We start from the raw sequence: 14,109 nt of genomic DNA, 5'->3' as shown, positions 1-14,109 counted from the left end.
TAATTTTAGTTCCTGATCAATTATGCAAAAGGAAATTGATAGAAAACAGTATGAAGCATATGTGAATAATACAAAGTAACTCCAGGAGATGGTAATGGAGCAGATTATTCAGACTTCAAATGGAACTGTTCGCAAAGATGGCTCTGGTCTCTTGCCATTTCCTTTAGAGCTAGAAAGAACATGATGATTTTAAGAATTGGAAGAATAAATTGCTTGTATATAGATTTCTTCTTTTCATCCTCAGACTGGATGAAAGGAAAACTATGCCAACTGAAAGCAGGTTTTAGAATCTCAGACTTCCTGTTATCTTTAATCTGATCTTATCATGTGTGACTTTACTAACCACTATTCTTCCAAACACTTAATTCAGGCAGTTTCTCTGGGCCCTTATTCTGAAATCTGATATGACCTTTATTTTTCATTTTTTAACAAACTGACTTATCAGGAGTCTTCCTAAATTAAGCATACCAAAAATGGAATTCCACATAAAAGACATTCTGGATTTCTGAACGGGCACCAGGAGAATGTCATTTGAAATAATTGTAAAATTTCCTACAATAAATCTGTCTTGTAGATCAGAGTATGAAGACGCCTTTTGCTGGTTTTTGTTACAACTGTGACTTGACACAGACATTTATTCCCTCTGAGGACTCAGGGTTGCTGATCAAGTTAGGAGTTTAAATGTATAAATATCCTGACAGAAGACAAAAGTCACTCTTCATATTACCCAGATGATGGACTCTAAATTCAACTTTATTTGGAAACAGAATTTTTGCAGATGTTATCAGATAAGATGACATCATACAGGATTAGAGTGGACCCTAAATGCAATGATTAGTGCCCTTATACTGACAATAGAGGACACAGAAATTTACAAAGAGGAACACCACGTGAAGACTGAAGCAGAGATGGGAGGGATATTTCTACAAGCCAGAACAAATGTTGAGGATTCCCAGCAACCACCAGAAGCTGGTAGAAAGGCCAGGAACAGATTCTCCCTCAGAGGCTTCAGAGAGAACTAATCCTACTGACACATTAATTTTAGACTTCTAGCCTCCAGAGTTGTGAAAGAAGAAATTTATGTTGTTTTAAGTCACCCAGCTTGTAGTATTTTGTTATATCAGCCCTAAAAAACTAACACGGTTCCCAATTATTTTTATAACCCAAATCCCCCACACCTCATTAACATCTGGGTAGGTAAAGAGTCACACATGTAGTTGGGATTTGCTCACACATTCTGAAGCAAGATCCCCAAGCCCTTTGAAAGTACTTCTTTCTCCTCAAAATTAAAGCCCCATAGTTCTGAGTATCTCCAGGGAGAGTTTCTCAGGTATGCACAAGTCTGCTCCTAGTAGATCTTTCCATGGCCTGTGTGGATATCACCCTCTGCCTGGTATGGTCACTGAAAAACTAAAGAACACAAGATGCCAAATTCTCAGGGGGTCTGTGATACAGGAGGAAGGTGAGCCTTTTAAAAACGTCTGTGTTGCATTGAAATAAAGGGGTCCTAACATATTAGAGTTTAGTAGAACAGCTTTTAAAAATTTTAATTGTGCTTTTCTATCTCCCTAGAAACTAGGCAAGTGCTATGAAGAAAATGAAGACATTCAAGTAATAACCATCACAATGAACCTATCACTGCCTGTCCATCAGTTAAGGAACTGAACCAGGTCAGCACATCATTCTTCTCTTGAGATGAGCTCCCTTAGATTTTTCATCTCCCAGCAAATGGACCTGGGTCAGTCCATCTGCCAGCTCAGGCCTGTCTGGATTCTAAAGGTGGATAAAAGGAGATGAAATTCCCACTGCATATTTGGGTGATGCTAGAGTAAATTAAAATTTTCCTTTTCTCAAAAGCAAATGTTTTCTGGAACTCTATTTCCATGTTTTCTCTCATGAGCTTCCATAGAGGTTCTGATATAATATTGTGACAGTTTTTTTTGTACATGCCCTTCTCTCCCTTCTAAAAAGTAAAAAGCTGAGCAAACAGAGAAGAAAGTAGGTCTGTTCTAAAAAAAAAAAAAGCAGCAGCCATTATTATAAAATCAAATATTACCCCAGCTACAAGCCCAGGCGCTAACATTTGCTCACATCAGCTGTTCCTCTGCTCCTCCACAGCAAGCATGAGAACTATTGTTACTGACCAGGAAACATTTCCTGTGTAATCAACATTTCTTGCTGATTTGTTCTCTTACTGGGTGGTACTAGACATGGTGGAAAAGATGCTAAAGAAATCACAGTTCTGTTTTGATCAAGTACTTCATAATTTTAACAAACCCTCTCAGCATTATAGCAGTTGGGAAGAATGGACCGTATGTAGTCATGGTGGGCAACTGTGGGATAAGCCTCAAGGCTTACATGTGCTCTGGAGGAAGTTCCAAGGCTTTGATCCTTCTTTTCAGTTCCTGCAATATTTTTTAAGGCTTATTTATTTTTGAGAGACAGAGAGATAGAGATGGACAGAGAGAGAGAGAGAGAGAGAATGAGCAGGGAAGAGGCAGAGATGGATGCAGACACAGATTCTGAAGGAGGCTCCAAGTTCTGAGCTGTCAGCACAGAGCCCAATGTGGTGCTTGAACTCACGAACTGCGAGATCATGACCTGAACTGAAGTTGGACACTTAACTGACTGAGCCATCCAGATGCCCCAGTTCCTACAATATCTGATTCTGACCCTCTCTCATCTTAACTTCAGACTCTAAGCTCTCTATAATAATGACCACCTTTGTACTTGGTGTAGTTCTCTGCAGGGTTTGAATCTCATTTCTCCCTAATGGGCCCACGGAGTTCTTCTAAAAGTTAATGGCACAAAGACTCTTCTTGTCCACACTTGAAAACAAAGTTTGCTTGAAAGGTACATACCTTTCATTTCTACCTTCATGCACATTCCTCATCTTGTTTTTTCCCTATTTCTGTATGCCTGAATTCTCATTTTCTTTCTAACCCCTTGAACTCATTGAGAAGAATTGCCTGACTGGTTTTCTTTTTTCTTTTTTTTTTGCCAGTACAGGCTGTCTTTCATAGTTCTGGTGGCTCCATAAACTACAGACAAGAGACAATGGAATACACAACGTTTAGGCTTACCCATGGTTTCTAAGACCCAGGTTCCTCTTAAGTGGGAGGTGGAGAAATACCAGGAGAAATGGTGCTTTGGAAGTGAGAAGAGGACATTTTTATAATATATTGTTTCCTATAGATTTATATTTGCCATTTACTAGGTCTTGCTGATTGGCTAGGCAAACACAAATGTAGGGAATAAAGGTCTGCATATTTAATTGTACCTTGTTCGCTGGCCAAGCACTGGCTTGTCTTATGTTTGGGGATCTGATGGCTCAGCCCAGGGACATAATTACTCTCACTGAAGCAAAGTAAATGATGACAATTAGACAATTACTCTAATCATCACAACTATTTCCATGATTATATTTACTTACTAAGAACTGCCTAAAGAGAGTAGTTTATTAAAACAGGAGCATAAATGATGAAAGGTAGGTAGGATCAAAGCAAAGGTTGGCTTTCTATTGAAATGTGCCTGGTGTATAAACCAAAATATATGATTCATCTTCCACTTTGTTGAGCAAGGGTGGTTGATTTTATTATAGCACTATAGAAGTCATCACATATCAGTGGATCAGATTTTTTTTTTTTTGTCCTTTGTCTTCCAGGTTCTGCTTCCTTTATGGCCAATGCTGAACATGAGCTTAATGTTGGACATTAGCCTTGGAAAATACAATGGGAAAAGACTTAATTCAGATGACCCAGATTTTGTAATAACTCTCTACAGTGACTCTGTACTGGGTCAACTTAGCTACGCTAAAACATGTTTTTAGAACTTCTCTACATGCTTCTGGTTTTGCATGGCCCTCAGGAGATATTATGCACAAGATCTGGAAGATGTAAATAAGGTAGTTCTGAGAATTACTGCAAGACATCAGGCAATTTGGCTCATGCACAACTGCATGTGCACCTACATGACGACCCCATTTTCTCCTGCATATACATGGCACTGAGTTTGGATGTAGTAAGAGACAGACATGAGTTCCAGCTTGTCATCTTAAGGTCCATTTGCCGTTCTGTGTCTTCTTCCAGCCTTTTAGGTTGCAGTAATCTTTCTTCTCATCCACATCCAGTTTTCCAGATGCTCATCTGGATGACCTATAGTGACTTGAGGCTCAACATTAGACACAGAAACAATGGCTTATATAGGCTGCTCCAACAGCTCCAAAAATTGTATCGCATCCAACCCTAAAATAAATTCTTCATTCTAAATCATTCATAGCAGTTCTGCTTCTATAATATAACCCTGATTTGTATACTCTCTAATTAGGTAAACTTAGGTATGATTTAATTTTTTAAATAAGGATACATACTTGATTTGTATTCATCCCAATTCCTTTGTGAGAAAAGAGAAAACTCACATGAAAAAATTTTAGAGTATATAGCATACAGATGGAAGATATTGTATGTGTGAGTGAACAGACACACGTGAGCCCACTTCTACATACTAATTGGTGTATTGTCAGTGAGCTTTGCTTTATCTAGGAATAGAATAATTATTGCTTTAATTGAAGATTTTAACGGCTCAAAGTAATATTAAAACTTCCAAACAAACTCCATGAACAATTTCCTTGACACATGCAAATAATATTGAAGAAAATTTAAGAAGATAGTGAAAAGTCATGGGGGTGTCTGGAAATGCAAAATATTCAATTGAAGGATGTTTTTCTTCTTATATTAAATTTGACTCTTTAAACCAATTACATTCAGGTTTTGATTTCTGATGTTAAAAGACAGCTATTCTTAAGTGATGAGTCACTAAATCCTATTCCTGCAACCAATATTACACTATAAGTTAACTAACTAGAATTTAAATAAAAACTTGGGGGGGGGGGGAGAGCACTCATTCTTCATGAGTTTTTATTCCAGTATTTTCTGCAAGTCAATCAAAATCCACAGCTTGTCCAATCTCTCATTTGCCCTGAATAAAGGAAATAAGTAAGATCTTTGTACTTGTTACCAGTTAGGATAACCATATAGAGAAGGTCCTCTCTGTAAGACACATGATTTATAATATGTAATGTTTGTTGAATGAATGAATGAATGAAAGAATGAATGAATGAATAAGATCATAGTCTGTATATATTGGTCCCTTTTTACGTTGTAGAAGAAGCACCTAACTTCTGTTAAGTTTCTGCCTCATTTTCTAGGTAGAAACTGCCTCTTTTCACAGACTTACTTTAGTTAACCTGGGTTTAGGGTAAAGAGGAAAGACAACTGTGCCAAGTGGTGCTCTGGTTAACAAAATAGGACATAAAGCTAAGAGAAGCTGGTAATAGCAATGTATTTTCTTATGTTTTATCCTTTATGTAATTAACTATTCCTATTAAGATTCATCAATAGCTTTTATTTGCTAATATAAAATACTGAGATAAGAGGCTAGGCTATACAACCTTGTGCATCTGATGAGGATGCACAGAATCTGAAGCTGTCAGCACAGAGCCCAATGCAGGGCTCGAACTCACAAATCGCGAGATCATGACCTGAGACGAAGTCGGATGCTTAACCGACTGAGCCACCCAGGCCCCCCAAGAATTTTCACTTTAAATTCGTAGTCTGTGCACCTGTTATGATACCAAAATGATTGTGATGGATGAAAGGCAGTAAAATTAAGTTGAAATACCCATTTATCCCAAGAATTTTATGTAATGACATGTCATTTAAAAACTATTTTTTAAAACTAAGTACTTCAACTATTTAAGTGCTTTATTTTCATATAAAAACTTGAAACCCTGGGGTGCCTGGGTGGCTCAGTCGGTTAAGCGTCCGACTTCAGCTCAGGTCATAATCTCATGGTTCACGAGTTTGAGCCCCACATTGGGCTCTGTGCTGACAGCTCAGAGCCTGGAGCTTGCTTCAGATTCTGTGTCTCCCTCTCTCTCTGCTCCTCCTTTGCTCACACTTTGTCTCTCTCTCTCAAAAACAAATAAACATTAAAAAAATAAAAAAAACCACAAAACCTTAAAACCCTGGTCAGCTTTTCAAATAAGAATGAGTGGAATTAAAAAACACAAAGTTTTGTCTTAATGACAAAAGTGTTGTGATAAACCCTTTTATTTGTATGTTGATGTTTTGTATTTCCATAGCAGATATAAGACCAAGATTATGGGAATTTCATGGTCATCAGGATTGCATTTATAGCCTGTCAAGCAGCCATAATGTCCCCTTTCACCTGTTATAATGAAAAGATTACTCCAATGAGTTTTTGCACTGAATGACAGATATAATGAGAGGTCTTCAATTTTAGGTCCTTCATAGGGGCAAGGAAGTCAATTGTGTAATGAAAACACTCTTCAGAGCAGGTCAGGTTGCTCAAAGATCATATCATTTAGTGTAATTGATTTAAAATATCTCATTTTAAGAGGCAATGGCCAGAAATAGGGACTAACTGAGAAGAAAAGAAAGATTTCATGTACAGGGAAGCTGGATGTTTAGAGTCTATCTGACCCAAGCCGTTGTTTTAGGAGAGCAGGAAGGCCAAAAAGGAGGTGGTTAAGATACCCTACTACTATGTTATCTGGTAGTTAATAACTCCACAATATGACTATTCAAATTAGTACCACAGTACTTTCATCCCCAGGTGAACTGGGTTCCTGAAAAATTTTTGTGGGAGACATAGACTTCATCGTTAAGAAGCTTAAGACCTTATTTTAAAAGTATGACTAAAATAAGCCAAAGTCATAATGGCAGTTTTAAAACAGTCCCAAATTCATAGAGAGGGAGGGTCCATCTATGTCCTCTTCCCTTAATTTGGGAGAATTTGCTACTACAGGGAAATGATATTAAGTGACTTCTGAGGCTAGGTCACAAAAGGAAATACAGATATTTATTGTGTTGTTCACTGGAGTGCTTGTACGAGAGCCTTGAGGCTGCCATGCTCTGAGGAGAACTAATCGCCCATATGTGAAACCATAGGGACAAGACCTGAGAGTGCATGAGAGAGGCCTGGCAGGCTGCCAGCTGCCCCAGCTCCCTGCTCTTCCGGCTCCAGCCACCAGCCAAATGCACCTTCCTGAAGACACCATGGCAGAACTGTTCTGCACATCCTATGAGAATTCCTGACCCACAGAAATGGTGAGAGATGACACAATGATTGCTGTATTAAGCCATTAAGTTTTGAGTTAATTTTTTGCACAGTAACAGAATCAGAACAAAATCTGGAATCCTGAAGTGGACTGAATCTGTATCACAAACCTAAAATGGATTGGAGTTATGGAATGAACAAGGCACAGGGATAAAAGGCAGAGCACAGGAATATAGTCATTGGTATTGGAATAGCTTTGCATGGTGGCAGACGGTAGCTACACCTGTGATGAGCATAACATGTAGGAAAGTTGAATCACTATGTTGCACACCCAAAACTAATGTAACATTGTGCCTCAACTACCCTTAAAAATTGTTTTCAAATTATTTTCCTTAACATGAAAGAGTTCCAATACACACACGCAAAATAAAAATAAAACAGCTGACATTGGCTTTGGCTTAAGTAATAGGCAGAGGATGAGGAGACTTGAGATTGTAAATATGGAAGTTGGACAGCCCTCAAGGAGGTTGTTCATGAGGGCTGAACGGGAATTGAGAAAATTGTTTTTTGAAGCTGGAGGAAAAGAGATTCATTTCATGAAATGGTAGAATGCTTAACAGCTCTTAATTGTGGTAACATTGAAAACAGAAAATGTACCTTATGAACTGATGGAACTGGCTAAGGTTTGGGGGCAAAACACTGGAAGTACAAGCTCTTTTAACAATGTATGGTTGGTCAGAGGCATAGACATATGAAATACAAAAGGGAACTGTTTGATTTTCTAGTAAAATTTGGAGAAAACATAAAGGATCCAGGGCTTGCTGGGTTCTAAAATAAGGTCATTTCATACTCCCAGTTTCTTCAAATCGCAAAAATAACAAAATAAAATAAAAAATAAAATAAAATAAAATAAAATAAAATAAAATAAAATATTCTAATTAAGAAACGGCATCAGGGTAAAGACCAAATCCAGGGTGGGCCTATAAGATTCCTTGCTAAGACCTCAGAAAAACATAACTTTGTGCTGCATAGATCCTTTCAAACAGACAAAAAAAAAAAAAAAAAAAAAAAAAAAAAAAGACTTCTGAAGATTTTAAGAGTATGCCTGGCAGATACCCCACCCCCTCCCTCCTGTTAAACAATAGGTCCCCATGAATCTTAGGAGCATTTCCCATAAAAGCTGCAAAGGGAACACAAGGTAAAAGAGGTTATCTCAAAAAGATTTGTGGGTTTGATCTCTGTCTAATGAGATCGATAATCAATTGATACACAGAAAGCCCATATCATTTTTAAAGTAATTGTATCAGTGCGGACAGAATAGAACAAAGACAATGCAAAATAGTATTTGGATCTCTGCATCCCTACAGGCAGGAGAGAGTCTGAGAAAATGCCTCAGTTGCATACACAGTCTCCTTTTTTTATGGGAAAGGAAGGATAACTTAGTGATGGAACCATGATCCCACAAGATGGAAGAACTCTGGAGACTAAATCCAGTGAGAACTGGCTCCTCATGAAGGAACGGGAAACATGTGCCTGCAACTGAAACATTGCAGTGTTTCAGATGGTAGCTACACTTGTGGTGACCATAGCACAACATAGAGACTTGTTAAATTACTTTGTTGTACATCTGAAATTAATGTATGTAACACTGTGTGTCAACTATACTTCAATTAGAAAAAAATTGGGCTATATATCAGTAACCTTTGTGCCTCCCATTTCCACCACCAACTCTTTTGAATGGTTGTGCTCCTTCCCCTTTTGAATAGGTATATACCTATCCTATTCCTACCCTGCCATTGTATATTGAGTGCATGGAAGGCAAATATTTTTTAATCTTAATTTGCACATCTTAAAATGGAGAGGGATGATGCTTGAGGAGATGTGATCCAAGGAAACTAGCCCAGGGAACCTCATGCCCATCTGTAATGAGTTGCTGGGCTTCAAGCCTGAGCCTGATGCTATAACGAGATCAAATTTGTGGGAATTATTAGGAGAAAGTGACTATAGTTTGAATGTGGGATTAATGCAAATAATTTTTGGCCAAAGTACAGAAGTAGAGATTTTAAAATATGATCCTATATTATTTAACACTGCTCCCACTGAGAAATGGGGTCTATAATCCTTTCCTTTAAATCTTGGAAGCGGAGTGATAGGAAAGAAGTAATGTTATGTAACTACCATGGCTAGTTCATAGAAGGCTTCTGCTTGTTCACCAGTACTTTCACACCGGATCCTGCGGCTACCATGTGAGCAGTCCAACTGCCCTGAGCTTACCAAAGCTGTGAGGAAGCTTCAATTAACTCACACAACCAGACAACATGGACAAGGTCTGGGACCACACCGCTGATGGAGAGACACCTTGCCAAGTCTCTAGATGTTCTAACTCTCCACCGTTCCATTTCCAACCTTGATCTGACAGCTACTACATGAGAGACCCTGTACTGGCATCCAGTCCAGTTTCTCCCAAAGTTCTAAACCCAGAGACCATGAGAGATGATGATGACATGATTGCTGATGTTTAAAACCACAAAGTCTTGGGATGATTTGTTGCATGGCAATAAATACAGTCACAGATCAAATAATGTCCATTTATTTCTTGCCTACTAAAGCACAGTATAACAGCCCATTAAGTGACTATCAATTACATAATATATATTTTAAATTAGAAATGCTAAATTTAGGGGTTTCTGGGTGGCTCAGTCGGTTGAATGTCTGACTTTGGCTCAGGTCATGATCTCGCAGTTGGTGAGTTCGAGCCCTGTGTCAGGCTCTGTGCTGACAGCTTGGAGCCTGGAGCCTGCTTCAGATTCTGTGTCTCCCTCTCTCTCTGCCCCTCCCATGCTCATGCTCTGTCTCTCTCTGTCTCTCAATAATAAATAAATGTTAATAAAAAAAATTAAGAAAAAATAAATGCTAATTTTATCTAATTATTTTTTATTTATCATTGCTCACTGAAACTTTATGCGATTTCCCCCTACTGTGTTTTCATGAGATGCTGTAAGTTCTTTTCATACCTCTGTAGAAATATTCAGACCATATATATTTTTAAATGCATGTAATTCTTCATGAAAACAGTGAATTTCTTTTTGACCTCTTCATTTGAATATGTTAATATCTGACTCAGTTTCCAGGTCTTAGAGATAGTAATTTGGAGGTTTTTAATGGAAAAGACATTAAAATATTTACCAGTGGTATCCCAACAGCAGTGCCCTGAGTTTTAATTACACTAGAACTGAAATCCTGAGAAGTGAAAAATAGTCATACAGAAGTGGTTTTGCTTGTCTGTTTGTTTGCAAAATTTCCAGTTTATCGATTGTGAAGACTAGGATCCCCAAACCTCAATAGTTCCAAATGGCCCCTATCTCTCCATCCTCCTCCCTAGAACAAAAGATATCAGACAGGTGTCTCAGAGCCTGAAGAGATAAAGGAGATACAGCTCTGGAGAGGTTGTGGAGAGAGTGGCCACGATCTCCCTGGGGAAGTGGAATATATATGCTTCTAGGCTACAATGGTGTGGTAACCGTATTTCCTAAAACATACCTACCTCATTTTTAAATGGAGTGATAGATAGGAGCAGTGATGTTGGTCTGTGTCCCTGAGGGACAAATGGGACGAGGCAAGAGAGAAGCATTCCTGATGGCATTGCTTTAGCAAGAGCTACAAAGACTCGGTGTACTGAATTTAACGGAAAAGTGGAGGAAGTGTGTAGCCCACAAAATGAGGGTAAGGGTGACATTTGTGAGGTTAGTCTGAGGCAGCAGGAAGGAGGAGGATTTCCAGAACCCTTCCCACCTTAGTTGTTTACCCTTGGGCAGAAAGGGTATCTGGAGTGGGATGAGAGTGAAGCAGGGCCCTTGAATTCTACCAGAGAATCTAAATATTACTTGAAGAAGAGGAAGATAAGGAGAGAAGGAGGAAGAAAAAAAAAGTTGTGAAAGAAGAAGGTTTATTTATAATCCCTTGACTTTCTTGCTAGTTTAGAAAACTCTATGACACTAACACATAGAAAAACTTAGTTTTTCCTTCTTCTTCTCTTTATTTTTTAAAATTTATGTATTTAGTTTGAGAGAGGGGGGAACACGCAGAGAGAGGCAGAGACAGAATCCCAAGCAGGTTCTGCACCATCAGTGCAGAGTCCCACACTGGGCTCAAACTCACGGACCGTGAGATCACGGCCTGAACTGAAATCAAGACTCAGACGTTTTACCAACTGAGCCACCCAGGTACCACCACCCCCAACCCAGTCTTCTTTTCTTAATTAAACTTACAGAATAGACAGAAAGTCCATGGAAAAAACAACAAAGGGAAAAGCGTGGGAAACATTCATCCAGATCATGGGTCCTTTAACATCAAAATTCATAGCTGTCTCTTACCAACCTGACCGTAAGCTAGTGAGGATACTTGCCTTCCTGTTTGACTGGTAGTTCTCTCCATTTTTTTCTACTATCATTCTACTGTGCCTTAGATGTATATAGCAGGTTATGTCCACAGAGCACAAAATATTATACAAGTCATCTCATTCATCTTCAATCTCTGGAATTTTATACCCATGTGAAAATTTCCTAGCCAGATCCTATAAATTCAAAGATGTACATCTGGGTTAATTTATCCAAGGGGCTTTTAGATGATGAGAACCATCAGGAGCTATTTTTAGAATAGAGGGAATGCAGCATTTTTAAAAATACAGATTCCATCGACTTGAGGCCTCTGAGTTGCTAAAAGCAGCCTTTGGAGCAGAAGTCATCAGCAGGAACTCGATAATCCCTGAATTGGAAAGGCCACACAGTGGCATGGGAACTGACATTCTCTCTTGGGAGTCAGTAAGTGAGGCAGATGGCTCCCAAGTTAAAGGCATATTCTACCCTATTTTTCTGTACTGATGGTACAAAGAGGTGGATATATCACTTTAAGATGGCCTCTAAAGCTACCCATATACTGTAATCAAATTTCAATTAGCAAGAAGGAAGCTAGATAAGTTGGAAAGAGTTTGGACTCTCAAGAGAATCTAGGCTTTAACTCTTACCATTTTTTTTTTTTTTTTTTTTTTTTTAAGTAAAGAAGTAGGAAAGCACGTATCTTGGAATTGCTAGAAGACAGAATGAATTTGGAGAGGATGAATGGCAGACGAAGATGGAAAGACAGGCAGTAGCCAGGCCATGTAAGACACGGTCAAAATTCTGAATTTTATTCTGAAAGTAAGGGAAGTTAGTGAAGAGGTCATAGCCAAGAAATTCTGGTCTACCCCTTGGAAACAGAGACTATAGTAGTCCTGAAAAATCATGAAAAAGACACCCCTGTCCAACTGCACGTATATCCATATACTTCTCCCTCCAAAAACACACATAAAAATTCTGCCTCTCTCTATAAGTCTTTTTTTTTTTTTTTTAGTTAAGTAGGTTCCTTTCATAAAATCTTTCTCCATTAATGTGGTTTACAATTCCTTAATTTTCCCTATTTTCCTTCTTTGAAAACAAGATAACCATTGGGCCTTGGCATACGTATTGGCTCTCTATGCTATGGGCCAACTGTCACCAAGCTCTCCTTGGAGACACTCACTGCCTGGTGGAGCCTGGTGCCCTGCCACCACCTGTGTCCCTGTCACCCAGGGTCCAGCTATATGATTAGACCACAGTCTTCAATGAGTAACATATTCCTTTCTTGGTCACACTTATGGAGTTTCTGAAGGGCAGTAGAGATTACTGTCAGGCACACATGACCTCCATGTAGACAAGGGAACTGAAGAAATTTATCACTACTCCACTAAGATGCCCCCATAAGAGCAGTTAACCTGGACTCAGAGTGTTGAATTGAAATCTGTAGAACATTTGCCAAGAGTTGTGACCTAGGGGGGCTAAACCTATCTAAATGCTTCCTATCTATTGCTTCAGTTTTACGGGACTGAAGGATTGCTGTTTCTTGTTAGGAAGTTCATTTCAGTCCCTATTACTTCCAGCTTCACACTCAAAGCACTGAGAATTTCAAGTGGCGTATATTCAAACAGACAAGTGTCCTTACATCATTTCTGTATTCACTTCTTAAAATTCTTCCATAATGCTATTGGTTGTTTTTAACTAAATTCACATGGTTCAAGGAAACTGCCCAGACCTGTGGAAGTCACATACCAGAAAGGGAGATTTCTTATACAACCTAACCAGTGCAACCTTAAACAAATTTATAGACAAACTTAAGAAGTAAGGAGTACAGCACCATTCTTGTGGAAAATAGAAGGCATTCATTTTCACAATTGGCCTTTTGATGCCAGTGCACCACCATCCAAACAGATTGTTGATTACTGGTTAAGTCTTGTGAAAAAAAAATTTGTTTTGTAGAAAACCTGGTTGTTATGTAAGTTACTACTGAGTTGTAGGTCTTGGCAGAGTTCCAGTGCTTGTCTTTCTAACACTAACTGAAGGTGGAATGAAACATGAAAATGCAGTACAGTTCATAAGACAGAAGTGGTGTGGAGCTTTTCAATAGCAAGCAACTTTTGTATTTTGAGAAGCATTGTCTTAAAATGTGGATGTGTTTCCAAATTCCAGTGGCTAGAGAAACTGTTGTTGTATTCATTAAAACTGGAATTCCTGATGCTATTGTCCTAGAAGTGGAATTTGAGACCAGACCTAATTGGTTGTTGTGTTAGCAAACATGGCGGCTTGGTGAGTGTAATGAAGTGTCCACAGGAGTACTGAAAAGCAGTTTTACCAGGTCACAAGCTTGACATAACTATCATTTCTATGTCTCAGTTATAGTCCACCTATTTGGTTACTTACCAAAAGATGCTTACTGTTTAGCATTTGAAATATACTTATCATTTGTACCAGTTGAATATGCCTTTCCTTAAACAAACAAACAAACAAACTTAAAAAAAAAAATTTGTTAGGTTGGACCCACAGCACTGAGGCAAGACACTTCTGATTACCCAAAGCCCTGTGACATGTGGGAGCTAATTTGGCAGATGGGAAGGGTCACTATTCCTGGCCCGTGTGAGTGGCACATACTATTCCCTGCAATCCTTTCAGTTGATTCTTT

General features: G+C 38.7%; 1 pseudogene; it reads left to right on the top strand.

The window, feature by feature from the left end:
* Positions 1 to 13,720, top strand: part of LOC132669767 (protein tyrosine phosphatase type IVA 1 pseudogene) — a 35,150-nt pseudogene extending 21,430 nt beyond the window's left edge.
* The last annotated feature ends 389 nt before the right edge of the window (positions 13,721 to 14,109 follow it).

This window comes from Panthera onca, chromosome B3 (genome assembly GCF_046562875.1).
Source record: "Panthera onca isolate mPanOnc1 chromosome B3, mPanOnc1 haplotype 2, whole genome shotgun sequence".
In the NCBI taxonomy this organism is placed as follows: domain Eukaryota; kingdom Metazoa; phylum Chordata; class Mammalia; order Carnivora; family Felidae; genus Panthera; species Panthera onca.
The sequence above is the reverse complement of the archived record's forward strand: the minus strand, read 5'-3'. Positions and strand labels throughout refer to the sequence as shown.